We start from the raw sequence: 24,080 nt of genomic DNA, 5'->3' as shown, positions 1-24,080 counted from the left end.
CCAGGTGGTATGTTGTACTTGAGGACCCTTTCCCTTGGTCAGGATGTTGCCCAAGGAAACTCCTTAAGGGTACTTGGGTTGGGACGCTGCCCTGAGAAGTTCCTTGAGGTTGAGAGTCCTCACTTATCAGTGAGTGATAGAGCATTGTGGGTTGTTGTTAAACCCTAGGAAGTGGTGCTTTGTTTTCTCATGGGCATTTGAACCTACTGTTGAATGGTTGCAGAGAGATAGTCAATAGTGTGGATAATAAATTTTTAATTTTTGTTGTTTGCTTATTTGAGAGCCTCTGTAACAACTACTAAATCAAATACCTATTTACAATGTATAAATACCTATCCAGTGGTTACCATTTTCAAATCCATTAAGTCATGCAGAAACATATTGTAAAAAAAAAAAAAAAAAAAAAGCTGTTTTCATTTGTAGTCTTGGTTTCAAAACAAAGATATTACCTTATTCCTTTCTAAACCACTGTGATTTTTTTTCTCTCCCTTCACATTTTCTTAATCATGTGAATTGCATGAGTAATTACCCTATTTTAAATGCTCACTATATGTATGTATTTAAAAGAGACATGGAAGGCAAAGATGCAATGAAGATATTTTATCCAGCTGTATTGTTTCAAATCATTGGTTAAATATCATCCCATTGAAAAAGATAGACAATAATCACCTTGAACCATTCAGGATTTAACATTCTTTCTCCTTAGTGTATATTGATCACAGCTCAGAATGATGTTTCACCTGAAATGTGAAATGTTTCTGTTATTATTAAAGGGTACCACAGCCAGTATTGCTTTTTAGAATAAGATCCCTAAGTGTCTCAGCTCCTGACAGAGCTGACAGTTGTCTTTGAGGGTTTTAGGATGATAGAGCTGCAAACAGGTGTAAATGTGTGACTTTGTGCCTTATGAGAAGAGATTGGGTTTAGACAAAAGTTATTAATCAAATAAGGAACCGGACTCTAATCTTAATTCTGTGACTAAACTTATGCTGCTAATAGTGATCTTTCATCTAAACATACCTGATGTTTAAGGCATTATGATTTAAATCCAGATTTAGCCTCAAATTTCATGATGTCAGGATAGTTGGATAGTTCAACATAAAGGTAAAGGAAAAAGAGATAAAAGTGTTTACTTTGAAATAATTCTTTGGTGATTCTTATTCATTCAAAGTTTTAAGAACGAGAACAATGGACACAATATCTTAGGTGTTGGAATGATGTGCATATTATATTGTCTTCATTTTCCTGAAATATCTTGTAGCAACTTAATGATAAGCATAGTCACAATATATTAGTTTTGCAAGAATACATAAAAGGGCCAATGAAACAACAGAAAATCTAAACCTTTGTCATCAGTGTTTTCAGTACTTGCCTGCTGTTACAAAGAAAGACATGTTTTATTTTCAGGCTGTGTCATGTTTCACCATAATGAGCACTAAAGTATGTAAATATGTATTGATTTTATACAGAAGTCACTACAAGTGACAAGTAATCTGTGAGAAAGTTAGCAGTCCTAAGTAAGAGAAGTAATTGGAAAGATTACTATAACCTTTCTTTAATGAATAGCAATAATAAATTTCTTCCTTGGTGTTCTTGTGACCCTGTCAAGTTAGCAAGGTGGTATTTCCTGAGTCAGTTCTAGGTAATCACAGTCTCACAAATGTGGAAAATAGCACCATGTATTAATTGATCACTGATTATTTACATGTGTAGAGGGCAAGAAGCACTCAGGTTCATCTTCCTGTGTTCTGAATGATTCTTGGGAGCAAAAATAAGGGACATTTGTCATCCTCGGGTCTTGAATGTTGTTTTTATTTCTTCTTGATATTGTTGGTTGAGTCATTCACTTGTCAGTGTCACAGCAGGCTAGTGAGCAAGAAGAAATTGCAGCTTTAGCTGCCAGTTCTGATGCATGAAGCATGTGGAAAAAAAACTCTTTCCAAAACTAGCACTGGTGTTTTGACTTTCATTAAAACTATTATCCAGTAAAAATATACTTAAGAAAATCTACTCGTGTACATGAATTTGAGGTTTTGCCTGCTAGCACAAACATCTTTTATGAAAGGTAACCATTGGTTAGTAAACCCTGTAATTGGCATACAATATTTTGAGGCTTTTTGTTCTTAAAGAATCAGTCAATACAGTCACTGGAACCTCTTTGCCAGGTATGGGTCAGGGAGGTTCTCGCTCCTGTGGGGTAAGATGCAACAGCTGTTTCAGAATTTCACTGAGGAGTAGGAGGAAAAAAGCCTCATTCAATTAATTGTCAAGCGGTACATCCACTGAGGCAGTACCTGAGAGTAGCTTGTGCATTAACACATCTGATGAATTTAGCTGTCATGATTTTAAAAGCAGTTCTGCCTATAGGCTAATATTTAGGAACTTTCATAATTAGACTTCTTGACTGTGTCTCCTAGGCACGATAAAAGTTAACCTCACTCACAAGATTTTAAGGCAGCCCTTTTTCATGGTATTATCTCTCTGTATGCTTGCAACAGTATTACAGGATCTAGCAAGTTAGAGATAAGATAATCATTGCATGGGTATTTAGGACAAAAATAATAATTAAAAAAAAAACACCTTTGAGAAACTATAGACTGGCATCACAGATTTTTGGTGTTACAATGTTTTTTTCAGAAATATGTAATTGCATTTTTTAGGCAGAAAAATCACTACATGAGCATAGTCATACTGAGCTATGATATATGCAGCAAGAATATATAATTGCAAAAAAGTGTCAGTTGGAGTAGATAAATGACAGTACAGCTTTTAAATGGGGTTACATCTCTGCTTATATCTGAAGTTAATACAGTCTGTGGTTTATATTGTCATATAACTTCTGAAACAATGATTGGAGTATTGCCTCTGATAAATCAGTTAATTACTAATGCATACTGGAAAACTTTAATTCTTCTGTTCCTGCAATTACCATCAATGTATAGATTTTCAAAAAGCAATACGAAAAAAATCTTTTCTTCAAGTAAAACTTAATGTTGATGACTAGCTACTCCAAATGAGGAGTTTGAATTCACTTATGCTTTCTGATATTATTCTGATATAGTTTGTAGCTGAAGACAAAACTTACAGTTTCTATTTTTTGGGTTTGATCTACAGTCACACACAATAAATTCCTGCTATTTGGAAACAAAAGTTCACATAAACAACTTCTGAAATTTAATTTGGACCTGAAGCCTTCCCTTTAGAGAAATTAATCCAGATTCAAACAATTCTTCCTTCAGCGCACCTCAATTCTCAGGATGGGGCAGAGAAATCTAAATAAAATTCTAGGATTCTGTAAGGAAGAAACTGTGTAGACTTTAACTGTAAGACCTTCCCACCCTCAAAATTTTATTAAAAAAATATATACTAGAAGATGAACTGGAAGATTTTTGGGGAACTTTCTCCCCAGGCCACGTCCTCAGTCATATATCTGACTTTAAAAATGCTGAGAGACAAGCTAAAGGTCTTCATATTTTATTGTAGGCTGTAAGAATGACCTGCAATAATGGCTTTTCGAAATACAACTATTAAATCCTGTAAACATCAGGGGACTGAGAATCTTTCTAGGTTGCCAATCTTGTCATATGGGCAGGGTCCAAAAGCCCATTGGGGATGTAGTGTTTATATTCGATGAGCTGCCAAAATGTAATTAAAATTTTTTTGAATACTTATATGTTAGTACATTTGAAAGAAAGTATCATGAAGGAAAAGGCAATGTAATTTATCACACTAAAATAAGCTGAAGAAATGTGGGCTGCATTTTAGAGACATTGCCAACAACGAGTCGTGCATGTCTTTTCTTCTGCCAGTGTTAATCTTGTGCATTGTACTTTCCTTTCTTTCCCTTTTTAAAATATTTTTCTTCTATTTGAAAAATACGAGAGAGGAATACAGGAGCTGTGGGTGGAAACAGGAAAGGAAGAAGTAGAGGAAAAAATGTAATGAGATCACCTCATTTTTTACCACATATTCTGACACTGGGAATTTGAGAATGCACCCAGTGATATTCCATCATCCAGACCATTTTGAAAATCTTAAACATATTACAGTTTTCCTTATCCACTGAGGGATATAACTGCAGTATGTCCCTATCCAAATAAAAATTATTTTCATTGTCATAACTGTTGCATTTTTAATGTGGAAATTAGCAAGTATTCATCTTATATTACATAGCTCTGACTTTGGTTTCAGTGAAAGAAGATTTAGGGCAATACTGACAGGCTATTTTATACAGAAGTTTGTACATAAGGGTGGGACTACTGACAGAAATGTCACCCTAACCTTGATGGAGAAATAATCCCTTATTGCCATGTCATTACTTTTTTCTTGTGAGTTGTGCAGATCTTTCATTTAGCAATGGAGGAGAAATAAATACTATTTATTCAGAAAAGAGGTTGAAAGGTGACTAAAAACTCACAAAAGTTACCAGGGGAAATTAGTCCCTTAAAGTCCTTAAAACCTCATTGTTACTCAAGTATTTAAATGTTAAGCCGTTAAAAGAAAGATTCAAGTCTTGATTAGATTACCATAACTAATAAACAGCTATGACCATAAACTAAAAATCTGACAGTGGCTGATATAAATTCAGCACGTTTAGGTGCAACAATCACACCATACAGGTGTGTTTAACAAAGAAAAGCAACAGCATTCTCTTTTTCTTTTCCTTTTCATTAATAGATAGGTTTATATGTTTATATCTTTATCCGTATCATTGTATGTGGATCAGTCCAGAGTCTGTGCATATTTTCCTCCTAGAATCAGGATCAAGAACATTGCTGTCTTTTAACAAGGATGATGACCAACCTTTTTACAACAAAAGTTCCCAAGAATCAGCCACAAAGACCAAGTTATTAATTATATCTGTAGAACTTTCTGACCCAAGCTCAACTAGCTAGCATCCCTATGTAAAGGCAAAAGTTTGGAAGTTTGGAGTGCTGGCTTTCATTTTTTAGATTTTTTCCTTTTTTTTTTTCCTTCCCCTTCGGATTGTTTACATGACTTCCAACCCTGATGTAGCTATAGATCATTCATATTTTCTCCAGTCACCTAAATGGTCAAATAACAAATATTTCCTACAGTGTATGCTCAGTTTGCACCCAAAAGAAAAAAGAAATGTAAATGTCTTTTGCATATAGGAGTCCAAACTAACCTTTGCAAAAGATCAAACATGAATCAATTGCTGTATATTTACTTTGCTGAAGTGATAAAAGTCTGGGCATGCTCTTGTTCTGGGAATGGTTCCTCTCACAGTAGCAATACCTTTCTGATTGACACCAGTGATCAAAACATGGATGGTGTGATAAAGCTATTGGATTTTATCAGAGTACTTATCACACTTTGACAATGTTAGTCCTCTTACCAGTGACAAGCATAACAATTTTTGAAGTTCCTGTCTTTATCTAGCATATTTGCAGGCTATCCAATATGTTTAAGGAAAAGTTCCTTTTGTTGATGAGAGCCAACTTCGCAAGGCTGACACACAGTTCTTCTTGGTAGCACTGAAAGATAGCATAATAAGAGAGAAGAAAGACAGTACAAGCTGATTACAGCAGCAACAACAGCAATGACATTGTAAACAATTATTTCACTGAGCTTTCAAAAGACAGGATGCCTGATAGAGAATCTCTGCTAATCTTCGTACACTGAACGACAGCCACAACGTTCTGTCTTGGAAGATGTTAATTTAACAGTTATCTAAGAAATGGAAAAAAGAGTAGTGATGATCTAAGACATGCAGCTTTCCAAGAAACATAAATATTTATGCACATAAATATGCATAAAATAAAACTAAATCAGTCAATTGCCTAATAGGTTTGTCCTTTGTTAGTGAGAAAATGATCACAATAGAACCCAGCTTCTCATTTATAGTCTGTTCGATCTGTTGTGGAGTGCTTTGATGCAAGAGAACCTATATTTGATCATTAAAAAATTGAGATCAAATAGAGAATTAAAGATGTCTCTCTTACGAATGCTATGGGAAGCTTATTCTCTTTCTGTCACTGAATCTCATACAGAATGAATTTGCATAAAATCATACAGAAAAGTTTTAGAATCCATGAAGCAATTCTATCAAATTTAAATGTAATAACCAGTCTAATTATTTTTTTTAGTGTTACATTAGGTCACATGCAAAGCCCAGACCTCTACTCCCTGAGAATGTGCAGTTACTGAACAGCTGTTGTCCAGCTGTAGCTGAACCCTGGATCTCAGGATCAAGTAGTGTACTGGGTCTGGCTGAGCCGGAATTGGTTTTCCCCTGTAGCAGCCCTCATCGTGCTATGTTTTATGTTGGGAGCTGGCAGGGTGTTGATAGCACACTGGTGTTGTGGCTACTGCTGAGTAGTGCTTACACAGCACCAGGGCTCTTTCCGACATTCCGCCCCACCCCCCACCCCCCCCCCCCCAGTAGGATGGGGTGGGCAAGATCTTGGGAGGGGACACAACCAGGACAGCTGACCCGAACTGACCAAAGGGATATTCCATACCATATGACGTCTGCTCAGTATAAAGCTGGGAGAAAGGAGGAAGTGGGTGAGGTCACCCTTGGTCCTCCAAGGCAACCACTACGTGTATCAGAGCCCTGCTTCCTGAGAAGGCCCGACATTGCTTGTTAATGGGAATTAGAGAATAAATCTGTTTTCTTTTTTTTTTGCTTCCGCACGCTGACCTTTGCTTTGCTTTGCTTGTATTAAAACTGCTTTTGTTTTACCCACAAGGGTTGTTTTTTTCCTATCTTATTTTCTTTCCCCTCTTTGCCCTGTTGAGAAAAAAGGGGAAGGGGGGGGAAGTGATAGAGTGACTTGGTGGGTACCTGGCATTTAGCCAAGGTCAAACCACAACAAGTAGCTATGACAAGTCCTGCTAGAAGCTATCACAAACCAAATTAAGCAGGTGACTGGTAAAAGCATGAGTTTCCCAAAGGTAAATCATGCCTGACTAACTTAATCTCCTTCTATGACAGGATAACATCTTTTATCAACATGCAGAGAGCAGTAGAAGTTGCTTACCTGGACATCAGCGAAGTGCTTGACTGTTTTCCACAACCTTCTCCTGGATAAACTGGCATGAGACAGACTGGATGTGTGGGCTGCAAGATGGGTAGGAAACTGGCTAACAGGCCACAGTCAGGGTGGTGATCAATGGTTTTTACTCAGGCTGGCAGCCTGTCTTTAGTGGGCTTCCCACAGGCTTCAATACTAGGCCCCATGCTCTTCAACATCTTCATAAATGATCTGGATGATGGGATTGAAAGTATATTCATCATGTTTGTTGATGACACCAAACTGGGTGGTGAGGTCAGGAGGGAGAGTCATCCTACAGAGAGACTTGGACAGGCTGGAAGACTGAGCTAGCAAGAACAGCATGAATTTTAACAAAGACAAGTGCAAGGTGCACCTGTGATTGAAAAACCAAAGAGCTCAGAACAGCCTGGGATCTGTGTGGCTGGGGAGTAGTCTTGTGGAAAGCAACCTGGGGATTGTGGTGGACAAAGCTGAACATGAGTCAGCAGTGTGTCACTACCACAACAAAGGTAAATCAGATCCTGAGCTGCATCCTCAGGGGCATTACTAGCAGAGATAGAGATGTGATCATGCCAATTTACTCATGGTCTATGTGTGTCAGACCTCACCTGAAATACTATGTCCAGTTCTGGTTCTCACAGTTCAAAAAATATGCAGACAGAGGTCCAAAGGAGGGCCATGAAGATGCTTAAAGGGCTGGAGAACCTGCCTTATGAGGAAAGACTGAAGGAATTAGGTCTATTCTCCATCATCAAGCAAATCCTCTGGAAAATATATTAGGGCACATGGAAAATAAGGATGTGATTGGTGACAGCCAACATGGTTTCACTAAGGGCAAATCATGCCTGAAAAATTTGGTGACCTTCTACGATATGGTTACAGCATTGGGGGATAAGGGAAGAGAAACTGATGTCAGCTACCTGGACTTGTGCAAAGCTTTTGACACTGTCCCACATGACATCCTTGTCTCTAAATTGGAGAGACATGGATTTGACAGATGGACCACTTGGTGGATAAGGAATTGGCTGGATGGTCACACTCAAAGAGTTGCAGTCAATGGCTCACTGTCCAAGTGCAGACCAGTACAGATGGTGTTCCTCAGGGGTCAGTAATGGGACCAGTGTTGTTTAACATCTTTGGTGACATTGGGATTGAGTGCACTTTCAACAAGTTCACCAATGACACCAAGCTGTGAGATGTGGTTGACACACTGAAGGGAGGGATGTCATCCAGAGGGACCTAGACAAGCTTGAGAGATGGGCCTATGCAAATCTCATGAAGTTCAACAAGGCCAAGTGCAAGGTCCTGAACATGGCTCAAGGCAATCCCAAGCACAAATACAGGCTGGCATCAATCCACTGATTGAGAGCAGCCCTGCAGAGAAGGACTTGGGTATTGCAGTGAATGGAAAAACTGACTATGAGCCAGCAATGTGCACTTACAGTCCAGAAAACCAACCGCTCCTGGGCTACATCAAGAGAAGTGTGGCCAAGATGTCAAGGGAGGTGATTCTGCTCCTCTACTCCTCTCTGGTGAGACCCCACCTGGAGTACTGTGTCCAGCTCTGGGGCCCCCAGTATAAGAAGGACATGGGCCTGTTTGAGTGAGTCCACAGGAGGGCCGTGAAGATGATCAGGGGGCTGGAGCACCTTTCCTGAGAGGACAGGCTGAGAGAGTTGGGGTTGTTCAGCCTGGAGAAGAGAAGGCTCTGGGGAGATCTTAAAGTACTTAAAGGGGGCCTACAGGAAAGATAAGGAGGCACTCTTTATCAGGGAGTCTAGTGATAGAACAAGGGGTAAAGGTTTTCAGCTGAAAGAGGATAGATTTTAATTTAGATATAAGGAAGATATTCTTTACTGTGAGGGTGGTGAGACACTGGAACAGGTTGCCCAGAGAAATTGTGGATGTCCCCTCCTTGGAAGTGTTGAAGGCCAGGTTGGACGGGGCTTTGAGCAACCTGGCCTAGTGGAAGGTGTCCCTGCCCATGGCAGGGTGGTCAGAACTAGATGATCTTTAAGGTCCCTTCCAATTCAAACCATTCTATGATCCTGTGACCTGGGCGGCTACAAAGATGACAGAGGCTTTCATTTCACAAAAAAACACATGGAGAAGACAAGGGGCAACAGGTACAAGTTGCACATGGGAAAGTTTTCACCTCAACAAAATTTTTTTTTTACAGTGAGAATAGTCAGTCACTGGAACAACCTCCCCAGGGTTGTGGTAGTCCCCATCAGTGGGGTTTTTCAAGATGTGATTGTACAGGGTGCTAGATAATCTCATCTAGCCACAATATGTTGGACAAATAATCTTCTGTGGCCTCTTCCAACCTCGGCTGTTCTCTGATGCTATGATTCTAACTTAATGTATACATTCTATATGGTAGAACTGCACATATGTAGAAAGTCACAATCAAAACTGTTGCACATGAGAAGAGAAGCTCCTATAACTTTTGTGGTTAAATGACTTCATGTTTATCCCATCATTCATTGGAAGATACTTCTTCCATATCCTTGATTTGCCAAGCTACCAATTTTCTTTCATTTTGTAACTCGTACATATCTCATGTACAACAGATAGTCTTTAAATATTGCTCTGAATCCATGCTGAATACTTTGCAGTCTATCCTGAGGGAAGAACTTTTCCAAAAGTTGTAAATATGTTTCTTTTAAGTTTACTGAATATCCTTGGGTTTTGTACTGTCAGACATAAAAAGAGAATGCAATTCACTTTCCCTGTGGCTTTCAGTATTTTGGATTTTTTCCAGCATATCCTCTCTTGTTTCATCTAAACCAAACAGCCTCAATTTTGCTTATATAATGTCTTCAGCTTAGAGGAATGTATATATTTTATATATATAAAAAATCATATATTTTATATATGCATTTATTTATTTATAAACTAAAACATTCTAGTTCATCAGAAAGTAATAGGCACTTGTAGGGCATAGCACACTTAGCTATAAGTTAGGCAGCTGAAATACCTTGTATGAAGTGCTTATTTCTCTGACTAAGAAGGAGAATAAGTTGACTACCTTGGAAATGGAGGATCAGAAATTGAGTGGATTCATTCTGCTGTTTCAGCAAAATACAGGACAGTTCTACTTGTCTTTGGAAGGATTTTGTGTTCCCAACCAGTGCTTGAAGACTGTGGCATACAATACCTTGTGTATTGATATGTTAAAGGACAATAGTGGATTGGATGATGTTGCTTGTGTAGTGCCTACTGGTTTTTTTTGCCACACTTTGCCTCTAATACACTAGCCAAGAATGACAGTGTGCAGCTGAGATAATGTAGAAGAAGGAGTAATTTGATGTCTGTACGTAATAATTTACATATGACAGTAGGAGACCTGATAGTATCTCTATAACTGAGATGGTTGGTTGAACAACAAGAAGTAAATAGGGAGATCTGTGGTAATGACTACACATGAGTCTATTTCAGAGAGATGTGGCTGGGTTCATATTCTCCTAAACAGCTCCACACATCATGAAATGACAGGAGGAATGATTCCTCACTGAGATGAAATACACAGACAATTCATACTGAATTACCATAAGAATAATGTCTCTTGAGTGTGTGTGACAGGTGCACCCCCCCCTCCAACCCCCAATTACACTAGAAACTCAACTGTTGAAAAAAAACCTAGTTAGATGGGATTGGGTGTCTGGCCACACAATCAGCAGGGCAAGGTCATATAGCAACTGTGGCTGGAAGATTGGCCCCCAACCAATGAAGTACTTTGGTTGAGAGAAAATTCTAGAAAATATATGACCACAGATCATTTAAAGTATTTTGTTATAATTTCTAGAATAATATGTAAAATATTAAAAATCCAACACTGTGAGGTAACAAAAAACAGAATAAAACCTTCAATGTAAGCGTTATATGCAGACTGTACCATTTAAATGTTGTTTAGATATCAGACACATGAGCTCTCTAGATTGTAGAAACTTAAGTGGAGACCACTAAATTTCTTACTCTCAGACATGTCAGCTAACCACTGCAAAAGGGAGAAAGCCATATGTCTCACTCTTCCTATCTTTTTTTAGTTATTAAAAGTGGTAAGGTTACACTCCCAAACAGATGTTTTTCCTAGCTCCTCTCTGACATGCAATAACAATATGCATTTTTATGTATTTTCCCCTCATTCCCATATCTCTGTGCACTGCAGGTCCGGGTATGTTCCTGGTATCTGGCCCAAGACTGAATTTATTCCGACACGGAAAAGTATGGAAAATCTGTGTAAAACAACAGAGAGAGAGACCTCTAAGGATCAACAGCTGACAAGAAATGAGGTGATTTAGTTACTTTCCTGCTGAGGAGGTAGCTATAGTGTTTTGATTAGCCTGAAAACTCATAATATATTTCTGTTGTTTTGTAAAGTTTGAGGATGCTGATACAGCAGCAGTAAAGTAGTAGGAGAGTATGACACTAAAACTGTAGTACTAGGGGTAGAGTAGAATATACAGCTGGTCTTATTAAATATTCAACCTCCTCAGATATCCCTGCAGCAAACTTGAGCTCTCTCAAAGAGCACAAGATACTGGAAGTGGAGAACCATTCCATATTGATAAGACCTTAATTTCATTTTTGCTTTAAAGAAAAAGCATGAGTCAACAAGAGAACTTTGAGCTACATAAAAATGTTATCTGTATTAATGGGGCAAGTCCAGCAAAATGATGGCTGGAAGTGCTGATAAATAGACAGTAGTTTAAATTATGCTGATGTGTCTATTCCATTTTCTCAGCAGACTATGAGCAGCATAATTAGATTGGGTTTTTGCTCTGCATCCAAAGCGCATTCATTCCTTGTGTCCCTCTACTTTTCACAGCAAGTATCTGGGAGTGATATCCTGTGATAATAACACTGTCACTGGAAAATGAACCCTTAGCATGCTTTTGGTTAGAGTACAACTTCTCTTACCTAAAACCAGCAAAAATACCTACATAGTCATTATGATCTGAACTATACAATTTGTGAAATAAAGGTACAGGTCTCAGTATACCCTCTACAGATACAGGGACATACCTTAAATTTTAATTTCATTTTCTCTACCTTACCAGTGTATTATAAGATATAATTTATAGTTGCTGAATTTTCACCTGTCATTGAACAGAAGAACATGAAGAGCCCGTTTAAACCAAGTCTCTGTGCTCTACCACTGTCACTCAGTTGTGAAACTCCTATAAAAACAAAGAAAGAACTTAATCTTGGAAAATGACAGGATTGATTAAGGTGTTTGAAAGTCCACACTGATAATAATTTGAGATGTTTGTGTTCTATGTAGTCCTCAGCTGACACTTCAGAAGGGTGCAAGTCTCCCCCTGGTCCTAACTTGATCTCCAAGGAAGGATTCAATTTGGGGTTAAGACATCTAAACTTCAGTGTCTTCTTGTAGGTTTCTGTACAAGAGCGAGTTAATGGCCTCAAGCTAACCATAGGATTCTGAAAAGCTCTATTAGCTGGCTACATCTAGTGCTGCTTAAAAGGCCCTGGAGTACCTGAGATATCTATGTGGCAGGTATAATATGATGCAGAAGGTTGACACTCCCATCTTGATCAATACTGGGCAGCTAAGCAAGGTATGTTCTGACATTGTGACTATATTAAGTGAAGACCCAATGAATGGTCTTCTGGAAGTCTACTTTAGTGGCAGCTGAATCATTTGATATGCTCCACACACTGCATTAACTAGATGCTTAGAACATGCCTGTAGCCACCTGCATGAAGACATGATAATACAGATTTCTTAAGCTTGAACTGAATTAATTCTATGGGATGTGCAACCACTTTGTAATACTGACACAGAATTTGAAGGGTACATGACACTCCTGTACTAGGAGCTTGATCACTACAAAATTGGTTTAAGTTTACATAGAGAAATCTACTTAGATTGTGAAATTTTACTTTAAAACCCCTGAGTTCAGCTGTATTTCCCACTGAATAGACAGGTTAGAAGATGAGCAGTAAAAATCTGGAATTAATTTTTCCATAAACAAGTCATTGGAATACAAGTTGGATGTAAAATCCAAGGAATAATGCACTGAAATGTTAACATTCCTTTCACACTTTACCATAACCAGTACGATCAGGTATGATCTAGACTGATTAAGTCATCTGTTGTCATTTCAACAAGTCAGTTTCAGGAAATGAAATAATTATCATACTGGAGAGTGATAATGCACAACTGTTGAGTTCAGCAATTCAAATTTAATTTTGAAGAGCAATCCCACTTTATTATTCTGTAGGCAAAAATGCTTGACTGGTACTCCTTTACAAATGCCATGTGCTGAGAAGAGTTCTGCTTTCTGCACTTAAAGACAGACTCATCATATGAAAAGACTCAATTTTCAGAGACGTTATACCTAACCAAAAGTTAAGTCATGTATGATGTGCTACATGTGATCAGTTATTTCCAGCAACCGCTTTCCAACAACCAATGTATGGCTTGCAAAAAACCTGAAAAGATACACAACATATTACTATTTTGATTACATTGTTAAGAAGCTCAGTCTGAGTATCAACATAAAGGAAAAGAAGTATTGTTCTGGCCATGATCTGAAAGAAAACCTGTCAAGACCAGTATCAAATATTGTCAGTAAAGCACTGGTCTCTGCAGATAAATTTTGTTACTATGGCCACCTCTGTCTCAAAACTGTGATGGATGAGAAAGCTACACAGAGTAAACACCAATGAAGCTTTTGAAGAGATGAAAACATCTTATCCAAAAGAGGATCCAACTCAAAACAAAACTAAATTTGTATTACACAGTAGTGACTTCCATTTTTTTGCATAGCTAAGAAACTTGAACTATTTGTTTCTATGTTAAGCATCTCAACTAATTCCAAATGCATATTTTTTATGCACCTCCTGGCATAAAATGACAGGCTCAGGTCCTAGACACTGAGACCTTAAAGCACTATTCCACACCATATAATGCTGCTGTAGGTCAGCTAAACACAGCTTTGGGCATGTGTCATGTATTTTGGTTAAAAGATGGCCCAGAGTCATTATTATGGCAAGTTGAAATATGGTGAATGGCTGAAAGGCAAGATGATGAAATGTTACAGACACCCACAGGACATATCTTTAGCTATTGCATTAATTCTGCAACAGGGGAACTTGCAGCTGGAGATGATCTGCTGTAGCAAAGATGCATCAAAGCCTGGGGTTAGAAGTTGTGAAGCACAAAAGGCACCAGAGGAGTACAAGTGTGTCATCAAGGCCCAAGACACCTGTGTCCACAGCAAAAAACTAATTTCCCAGAGAAGCCAGGAAAGTTGAGTACTTTTAAAGCAAACTAATCAGCATCTATCAGGGTCTAAGAAGTATTCACACCATCAACACAAAGTTTAGAATTTAGGCCTCTGGCTCAATTTGCAAGTCTGACATAGAAGATTTATAGCACTGTGGTATCATATTAAGAAAGAAGAATGCAAGTGATGTGGGCTTTGCTGAAGTTCATCTTAAGACAGCGTAGCTTAATGTGCCTCCATTGAAGTGAATTTTTAATGGGAATGAAGCTATGAATGGCAAAATCTGCTATAGAACTTGTAACTGATATTGCAGCTGTTTTGTGGAATGTTCCTAATATAATATTTTTAAATGTTGTATATTAACTTACAAGTTTAAGATGTGCCCATCTTTGTAAGTGGAGATATGTAATACAAGTAATTTTATAACATTGTCTGTTGGCTTCGTTGCATGTAATGTAGCACTGGGGTTCTGCTTCATGTTAACCACATCATAAGACTTCTTGAAAAATATCAACATGTACATGTAAATTTAGGAAGTCTCAGGGTAATGAAGAGTTAAGCATTCATTTTCATCTCAATCAGGTTCACTCCATTCCTTTAGAACTGAAGCATCTCAACACCTCATATAAAGGCACAATAGAGGTAGGAGATTTCATACGAACAGGTATTTTGAGAAAGATAAAAATATACTTTGAGAAACAAATCACTTTCTGAATACTGGAGATATTAACTGCAAGTACTGAGTGAAGCAAGAGCTCTTTCAGAATAGTAGTGTCTGTTCATCTAATTGAGGTACATTAGGGAACATATAAGGCATAAATTGATAGCTAAGTTACAGTCGCCCAGGCAGTCTTTTTTTCTCTTCTAGCTTCTAAGCTTTTGATTTCATAGCATTAACACTTTTTCTAAAATATCTTCTGTGTGTAAATTTATGTAAGTCAATTATATCTGATACTAATGTTTTCTGTCTCTGTTTCTGTGCAGGAGTTAACCATATAATATGCCAAAGTTCGGATGAGGTAAGATTCCTTCTATGCTAGACTTCTGTAAAACTTTTTCAAAAATCCAGTCCCATAAAAGAACTTTCAGTATTTAGCAATGCCCTGCACCAGTTATTATATCTTTTTGCAATTAAAATTGATTACCATGTTCCTAGGAAGAGGAAATTCTTGATTCCACCTCTTATTTCCCAGGAGTGTGCAGTGCCTCCAGCAGCAAGGAGTGTATACAGCTCGTTATATGGCATCAGAAGTGACAACACTGAGAGAGTAAGCATAAGGAAATATGCTGAAGTATCTTCAGTCCCTTCTACAAAGAAACAAAAATGATGCTATTTATGCTGTAGTCTAAGAGCTGAAAATGTCACCAGCTCCAGTTAAAATTCCTTGGAGCTTTCTACAGCTGATGCGTTATTTGTTAATAGATATTTTTCTAGACAGGTACCTCGGCACTTTCCATAGAAATATAGCTCTGATTTTTGTCCTAGTGTTACAGTCGTTAAGCAGGGGGCAGATAGGCTATGCCTGTTTGCTAAGAGCTACTTTATTGATGTGTTTACATCAGTTATGCTTAGTCATACAGAGCTGGAGCTGCAAGAAGAGTTGGCTATTGGATCACTGAACACTGCAACAGCTGGACATTGTTGCTTAGGGGATTCTCAGAGGCTGGAGTTATGTGTCCAGGTTCTCTAGACAATGCCTAAGGAGAGACAGACAGATTAAAGATAAAGCTATGACTGCAACTTATGTAAACAGACAGAAGTTATCTTTAGAGTATCTTTAGTACAGACAAGAATGTAGACATTGCAGCATAGAAGTCAGGGGTTCCTTCTAAATTTTGCATTAAAAAACTATTGGATAAAATGAATAAATAATGTTATGACCGCATACCAGAACTAAAACTTCCCTTGCCAAGAAGTGACCTTATTTCTAGGCCATAGAGTCGTGTTTCCTTTTGCTTATTCACTCACTCTCTGCTTGAAATTTGCTTTCTGCTATACTAGCATATATGGTGAACAGAGAGGTATTCACCTTTCCTCTATAACTTGCCACCAGGCACTCCAATAAGGGGCAAGAGAGCTGTGGGTCAGTTCCCGTCATGCAGAGATTTTTCACCTTCTTGACAAACACTGTAACAACTAAGCAATTGAATCAATTATATATAAAAGGTGAATGCCTGATAGATTCCTTTGACTATTTTTTAGAAGAAAAATATAAGCCTGATTTTTGGATGATTTGCACAACCAAGTAAAACACCTAAGTCCTGAAGAGAGCTAGTACTTTTTTCTGTTATTTTTAAAGGTATACTTATCTCCCATCATTGATTATATTATGATTTAAGCCATTGAAAGAAAGTCTTGATATAATATTATAAAAAAATGAGTTATTTCCTAATGTGAATGCTTTAGAAAAGTTAAAGTGTTCATTATAATGAGCTCTTCATAATCTATTATGAGTTAGCTTAATCTAATCCTGTTGAGTGTTCTAGGTGTTATAAATTCCTCTCTCACATTGCAAAATTGGATTTAGGAATTCTACTTATGAGAAAATGTTATGGATATGAAATGACTAAAAAGTAGGAATGTTAGATATCAACCTGCCTACATGCTTGCATGGATCTGGTCCTATCTCCCTTCTCTGAATCTAGGTGTCTGGAAAGGAAAAAGTTTCAACAGCCAGACAAGAGAGTAAAGAGCATATGCATCACACCTCGTATTAGTCCTGTGTCAGTTCTCCAGACAAGAGTAACAAAAGCCTCAGGGCACAGTTTATGCTCTTTGTGCAAGGGTTCATGCCAGTGTGTGCAAGCTGTTGCAGGAGCATAATCTTGCAAAGGCTGAAGTAGTTCTCTGGCTTGTCACAAGGTAACTTCCCTGCAGAACAAGTGGGAGCAGACAGTGACAATTTGCATCTTGCAGTACACAGCAGTCTGCTGCCCCATATCAAAGCTACAGTCAAGCCCAAGGCAAACAGCAATTCCAGGTACGGGATGTTCTTTATAGTTGTGACAGACAAGATAGAAGAGGGTTGAGGTCATTGACAAATAGCCCTGTTAAGAAACAAAGTAACTTACAAGGTCTATAAGAACTACCAAGTTCTTTCTTAAGGTCATTTTGTAAAAATCTGGCCAAGATATTCATGGTTTATTCACTCAAGGGTACCGAAGTAATCATGAAGCAGTGTAGTGGACATATTACCTGAACTACCATCCACTACCAGCTGTATATTTGGACCTATATTGGAAGAAAATATCAAACAGTATGACTTATATAAAAATCTATACTTTTCATTTTTTTAATCTAAAAGATTATCCTTCAGAATCACATTTGAAGTCATCATTTAATTATAAACCATGTTTCATTTCCTGTCATACAGACACATACAAGCTAACACAGTATTTTGTCCATCTACTATAGCCATAAGTAGTTTCAGCAGCAATACCCATTGATTTTCTCCTTCACAAAATTCCTTGGCAGTTTGACCTTCTTCCCAGGGATGATCAAGCAATCCTGTTTTTGCTTTTATTCTAGTGTGTTCTAGTGAGAGGAAAAAAGGTAACATAAAGTTAACACCATTTAAAAAAGGAAAAAAGCTATGCAGTTTTCTCTGATAGTTGCAGGAAAGAGAAAGCAGCATTTTTGTTTCCGTTTGACCAATTAGGTGTCTGTTTTTTCAGCTTCTATTCTTCTAATCTTTAGCAAAATTGTTAGGAAAAATTTTCAAATACCATGTTACTAAGTAAACATGGGTCTCTGGTGGTATTAAGTAAAAGTTAAATAATAACCTTTGTTTAGTATTAAAAAATATTTTGTGAATTTATTCAAGTAAATTAATATATTGACTAATTCAATGAATTAGTGTGCACTGAAGAGGGAATTAGCAGCTAAAGAAGAAATAAAGGAAGGACATGTCCAATTAGTCAGTAATTCAGTGCAGGTGGCTACCCTTGTTTAGGTTAAGTAAGCAGTCTCCAGAGGTGATGACATTTCATGAACTGTGAAAGAAACCTTAACAAAAAAATAAAGCATAAATCTCTCATATGATTTCAAGTGTGAGATTCAATCTATGACTTGACAGAAAAGGTGGTTCAAGGTACAACTTTAAAATGGCGAAACAGACAGACAGGGAAGCAGCTTTTAAAGATAACATTGAAAAGATAAATTCATGTTGCTGTAATTTTGGGAGTTGTTCCCAAGATGCATTTTTCATACTGTCTACAATTTCAGTTGCTTCCTATTTCTCTTTTTTAAGAGTAATGTTGTATGGGAACAAGAGTAAGAATCTGCATGGGGGAATCTTTCGTGTTTGGTTTCTAATTAATTTAAATACATTTGGCTAGCAGTTTTATGCAGAGCAGGTAGAAGAAAGAATCAATCATTTAGAACTTTCTAAGTTCAAGTTGTTGAATAGTTTGCTACGCCATACTGGCTATATTGAGTTTTCATTAGGTTTTACAGGAGACAGCTCAGACAGAATTAAATCAAGTACAGATAGGTTGACCTCCTACTGCTCACACTGGCCTTCACTTTTGTTTTCGAACAGTAGGAGAAAATCCATTGTGAGCATTTGCTTTGCAATGGCCTGTTTTATTTTTATCTGTGCAACTGCTACAAGAACAGGGAAGAACTCCCTTGCCAAAACCAGGATGAAAGCACTTAAAATTGTCTGTGGGAAGCCTGATGAAAATTTACAACCACCACAAGTTGGTCACATAGATTTGCATGTTTACACAACATGAAAAGTATACTGAGCTCAAGCTTCTAAGTTTGTCAGCTCAGGATGTATTCCCAGAAAAGACTTCTACATCTCCTGTGCAGTTAGGCAAACAAAAGTTTGTAGGCAAAAGTCTAAAGAAAATAATTATGATAGCAGACACACTACTTCTTAACAGCTTGTAATGCTTTGCATCCAAGGGTCTTTACTTTGTTCTAGAAGTTTATTTGCCTTTAAAAGATGTCTTTTGGAAGAAAACGGAAGTTTCCTTTTGTTTAATCCATTTATTAAAAATGGCAAAAGTGTGAATTGATCTCCATAATTTAGATACTCAGATGTGATTTATTTTATTAAATCTGTATCTCAGCTCACCTCACCTCTACTGTCATGTCCACTTTTGAAACTCACTATGCATTTAAATTTAATAACCATGCAGAATTAGACTTGTAAAGGTCCTAGGCAATTTACCTTGCCATCTCTCACAACGGCTTAGAGACTTCTCCCCTGCCAATTTTTTCCCTATAGTGTCCCTAAGTTTTCCAACCCTTAACTAGTCCTTACTGATATAAAGCCATACTATCCCAAGCTAGAACTAGGTTGCCCAAAGAAAACTCCTTGATGAGCCAAATATGTATACAATGAAAGTTAGAATTAATTAATTAGTTTGCTGCTAGATAAATAGATTATATCAGACTTCATATTTTATGAAGTATTAAAGAAGGAAATGTTGACACATAAAGATTGGGTCTAGTGAGATGCTAGTCAGTAAGCAGAGAAAAATCCACTCTTTTCCCCATGCTGTCCTTATTGTAAACAATATGGGATTATGGTACTCAAATACTTTACTGTCAGAGTGCATGTCTACTTCTTATTTGTGAGGTGCAGAGCATTTTTACATGATCTACAGAGTCCAGTTAGAGTCCTTAGTACCTAGGTTGTTTCCCTGAGTTTTGACTACAAAAAATGGAGAATTTACTATATAGATGCAGCTCTTTTCTTTCACTTTGCCCTTTCCATTTCTCCTTCACCATTCCATCTTCCCTCATGGCAGATAATTCTTTCCACAAATGCTGGCATAGCTCCTTTATTCCTCTAACAGCATCAAAAGGTATACCTCATCACTAAACTGAGGTGTCAGTGCTGTACTGACAAGCACTGAGACATCTGTCTCCTTCAATATTGGAGAGGATGGGCAAGGAGATGTGGTGTATCAGATACCATTGCCTTGGTCTAGCATTTCAGGAGATACTGAATTCTTCTTTTACACACTTATGGGAGCTACTTCTTCCTGTGCATTCCCAGTAATCTTATTTCTTTATGGCTCTTGTCCTCTTCTTGGTTTAGAGTCAGCAACATCAGCAAAAGCAGAGTGAACACTGGTGTCTCTAAAGCCTTTTTTGGGGGGGTTTCTGACAAAATATGATCCAAGATTCCTAAAGCTTTTCCCATTTGTAAGAGTTGGTCAGATGATAAGCATTGTCTCAACATTGTCATCAGGGACATAAACAGTAAGATACCCAACAACTGCCTGTTTGGAGAGCCATTGCCTATCACAAGAGTGGAATGTGGTGCAAAAGCTCCTGGATACAGAACTCTGTGGCAAAACGAGTTCTGTGCTGTTCTCCTGAGTACTGAACCGTGTGGTACAGGGAGTGCAGTGCTGTTCTTTGGTACCTAAGCCATGTGGTACAGAGAGTGCTGTGCTATTGTTCAGTACCTGGGCCTAACCGGAGCTGTTAGAGATGACTGCATAGCTACTGTCAAAAAAGATGGATCACAACTGTTGCCATAACATCGATGAAGAAATCATGAACTGTAGACAAACTTTGCTTCCTTATAACACCAAAACACACCTTCTGGTTGAAGGCTACCCGCCTCTAAGACCAACCACACATTGGACACTCCCCCTCGATCATGCGTGGTAGCCTTGCTCGAGAAGGGTGGAGATCCCTGAGTCAGAGGAGGAGCAAGGTGTGTCACTAAGCATAGAAAGATGACTTCTGGGCAACGAAAATTCAAAGCTTCCCCACCAAGGATCACAACAATCGACGATGGAGCGTTAGCTGGACCCAGGACCATTAGGACGTTTTGAGATCAGCAGTGGTAGCTATAACCTCTCTTTCTCTTCTTTCTAAACTTTACTTTTCCCCTTTCTTTCACCCATCTCTAACTATCACGTGCCACTTCATGGGCAACACAATAAAGTTTCACTCTTTGATTGATGTAATCCCCTTTGGTGTTAGTCGCCTTAATTTTTCACTTTCAAGATAGTAGTAAACGAAGCATCACAAGTCCACCGAGTGGACTGTGACACTATTGGAAATGAAAAGGTCCTGGCCATAAGACTTTAATGGAGTGGCATTACTTTAAAATTATTTCAAGTAATGTAAGAAAACACCCAGGTTCATTTGGACATCTATATGAGAGGGGCATGAATCCAAGGCAAAGTTCTAAAAGTTCTCTTAACAGATTTTGAATAGAAAATAACAAAAAACTACAGAGATTATCAGTGATGATGGGAGAGGATTATGATGACAAATGTTCCAATAAACCTTCTCCTGGGGTTGGCTGGAGTTACCAAGACTCTGGTACATATAACAGCATGTGTCTTTCCTAGAGATAGCTCATGGCCGAGATGTACACATTATCAATAACTAAAGCTAGCATCACAGAATGTTTGTGCCCATCAAGTAAACTTAACCAAAATGCTATAACTGAAATAATCATTTACACATTCTTTTTAGAATTTTTCTAGTTTTTAATAACACCTCTTTTTTAAAAGACAATTTCTTACAAATCTCTTCATAACCCAGTTTCTTAATTTTTACCTCTTAATGTACACCTCATGAAAGTATATCTCCCTTTCTTTTCAAAATCTATCTTGGAAGTTATGAAGAACAAAGACATAAGAATAGACATATTAGACCAAATGTCCATCTAGCGTAGCACTGTTTTTCCAACAGTGTTTATTAACTAATGTCTGTGGAAGAGTAAGAACAGAGGAACTACACATGACACTACCACCTAAGTCTCTTGTAACCTACAACTGTTTGCAGCAGAGGTACTCCCTGCATTAGCTGTTCAATTTCCTCTTGAATCCACATACACAGCATCCTATAGATAGGTGTTCTACAGAACTGATACTGGGTGCATCTTTTTCTTTGTTTTTAGCCTAACTCTTATTAGCTTTTCACATTACAAGATTATTATATGTTAGCAGAAGACTATTAATAGCAAGATTAGTGTCATAAAGAGGTAAAGAAAGAGTTCATACTGAACATTTCAATTTTTTCTTTCTATAAAATGTCAGCTATAATTTAGGAATTTATAACTCATGTAACTAAAATACTATTAGATATAATTCAGTAACTAGAATTACTTTCTAAAAATTTTTTTGGTATAAGCAAAATCAGATGCAGATTTTCTTCTTTAAAAATATTTGTAACATTTGTCTCTAAAAAGAATAACAGAAGAAAAACTTACATGTACCACCAGAGATCTCTAAGAATCTCACAGAACTAAATTATTGCATTACAGAAATCCAATGGATTAAAAGTTTCCTGTGATGGGCAATATAAGTCTATTTTAACTCAACATATGAAGTTAAATATAAAAGTTATTCACATGCATAAACACAGAGCAATTGATACTAATTGCTCAAACACTGACTCTAATTTGTACTTGCAATGATAATGAAGGAAACATGGTATGTTAAATATTATGAGTGACATCTCTGAAATTACGCTTCTGTCAAAAGATTTACAAAGAAGTAGACGTATGCTCCAGTTCATTGTGAACACAGAATAAAGCTGAATGCTCTCCAGTTTTGCTTACAAAGTCAGTGACTACAGCAAATGCAGTAGATACTGCATCAGTAGAGAAATCCCACACAGAGATTACAAAAGCAAATTCCTGTTTTCAGCCTAAACTCCTGTTTTTAGCTCAACATTTTCTCACACAATTAGCTCTTACAATCTTGGACAAAGAGACTATTTGCACAAATTTTCTTGTAAGAAGGGCATAGCATAAGTTACTGTTTAACATCTGCAGTCACCCTCTCCAAAAGTAAAGTATTAAATTAAAGGATAACAATGTTTTGAATTGGGAGCAGTAGTTCAATTACAGTAAAAAGGCACTGACTGTTGCTGTGTCTGTTTTTACTAAGTTCATTTCTTCATGATTTTGGAACAGAATAATTTGCACCTTTATATATTAATAGATAGAACCATTGAAGTATGCGGAAATAATGAAGGAATAGAAATACGAGTGAAAACTCTCTACAGCACCTAAAACATTTTAGTCTAATGAATCCTGGAGGAAAGTATTTATGGAACATGTTTACAAAGCAACAATCAAAAAATATTGGGATAACTCCTAGCAAACTAAACAAGTTTGAATGTAACAAGGTGGCAAAACAGTTCCTGCAGAGACCTGCATAATCAGATGTCCTATACTGAGATGATTCTACCACTTTACAGACCACTGTTTTTTTCCAGAAGTAGCCCACAAAAAGTACAACAAATATATATGTATCATATAATAACTAGGGGTCACATAAAAAGGAATTTGGATGTGTAAAGCTGACGTAAACATTTCATACCCAGCAACCTTAGCATACCACGTCATCCTCAGAGGTATTCCAAAGATCCTCACTCTTAGCCATACAACATACCCCATGCCATCTACTCCAGAAGACTACATTTTTACAGTGTTTCTAAGCCCTTCCTAGGCTTCACCTACCTCACAGGAGCCATAAATGCATCAAAACCCAATAAAGCTATGGAAGGATTTCTGCCCTGCTCTCAGCAATATCTATCATCACTTCTTAATCTACCTAAGGGACCAATCCTTCCTCTGCCCCTCAACAATGATTTCACTTCTTCTATGTGATGTAATATGCTGTCATAGGCTGCAAGCTCCTGAGAGCTCTTAAGCAGTAGGAAAGCTGTCTCCAGCAACAGTGAGGTGCTGGATAATTTATCACAAGGGCACACTAGTCACAGCACTGCACAAACTTTTTCAACAGCACATCTGAGTAACAGCAGCCACCAGTCTCAGGTGAGATAAAGGGAGTATGTCACAGGTGCTTT

This window comes from Strix uralensis, chromosome 5 (assembly GCF_047716275.1).
Source record: "Strix uralensis isolate ZFMK-TIS-50842 chromosome 5, bStrUra1, whole genome shotgun sequence".
NCBI lineage: Eukaryota > Metazoa > Chordata > Aves > Strigiformes > Strigidae > Strix > Strix uralensis.
The sequence above is the reverse complement of the archived record's forward strand: the minus strand, read 5'-3'. Positions refer to the sequence as shown.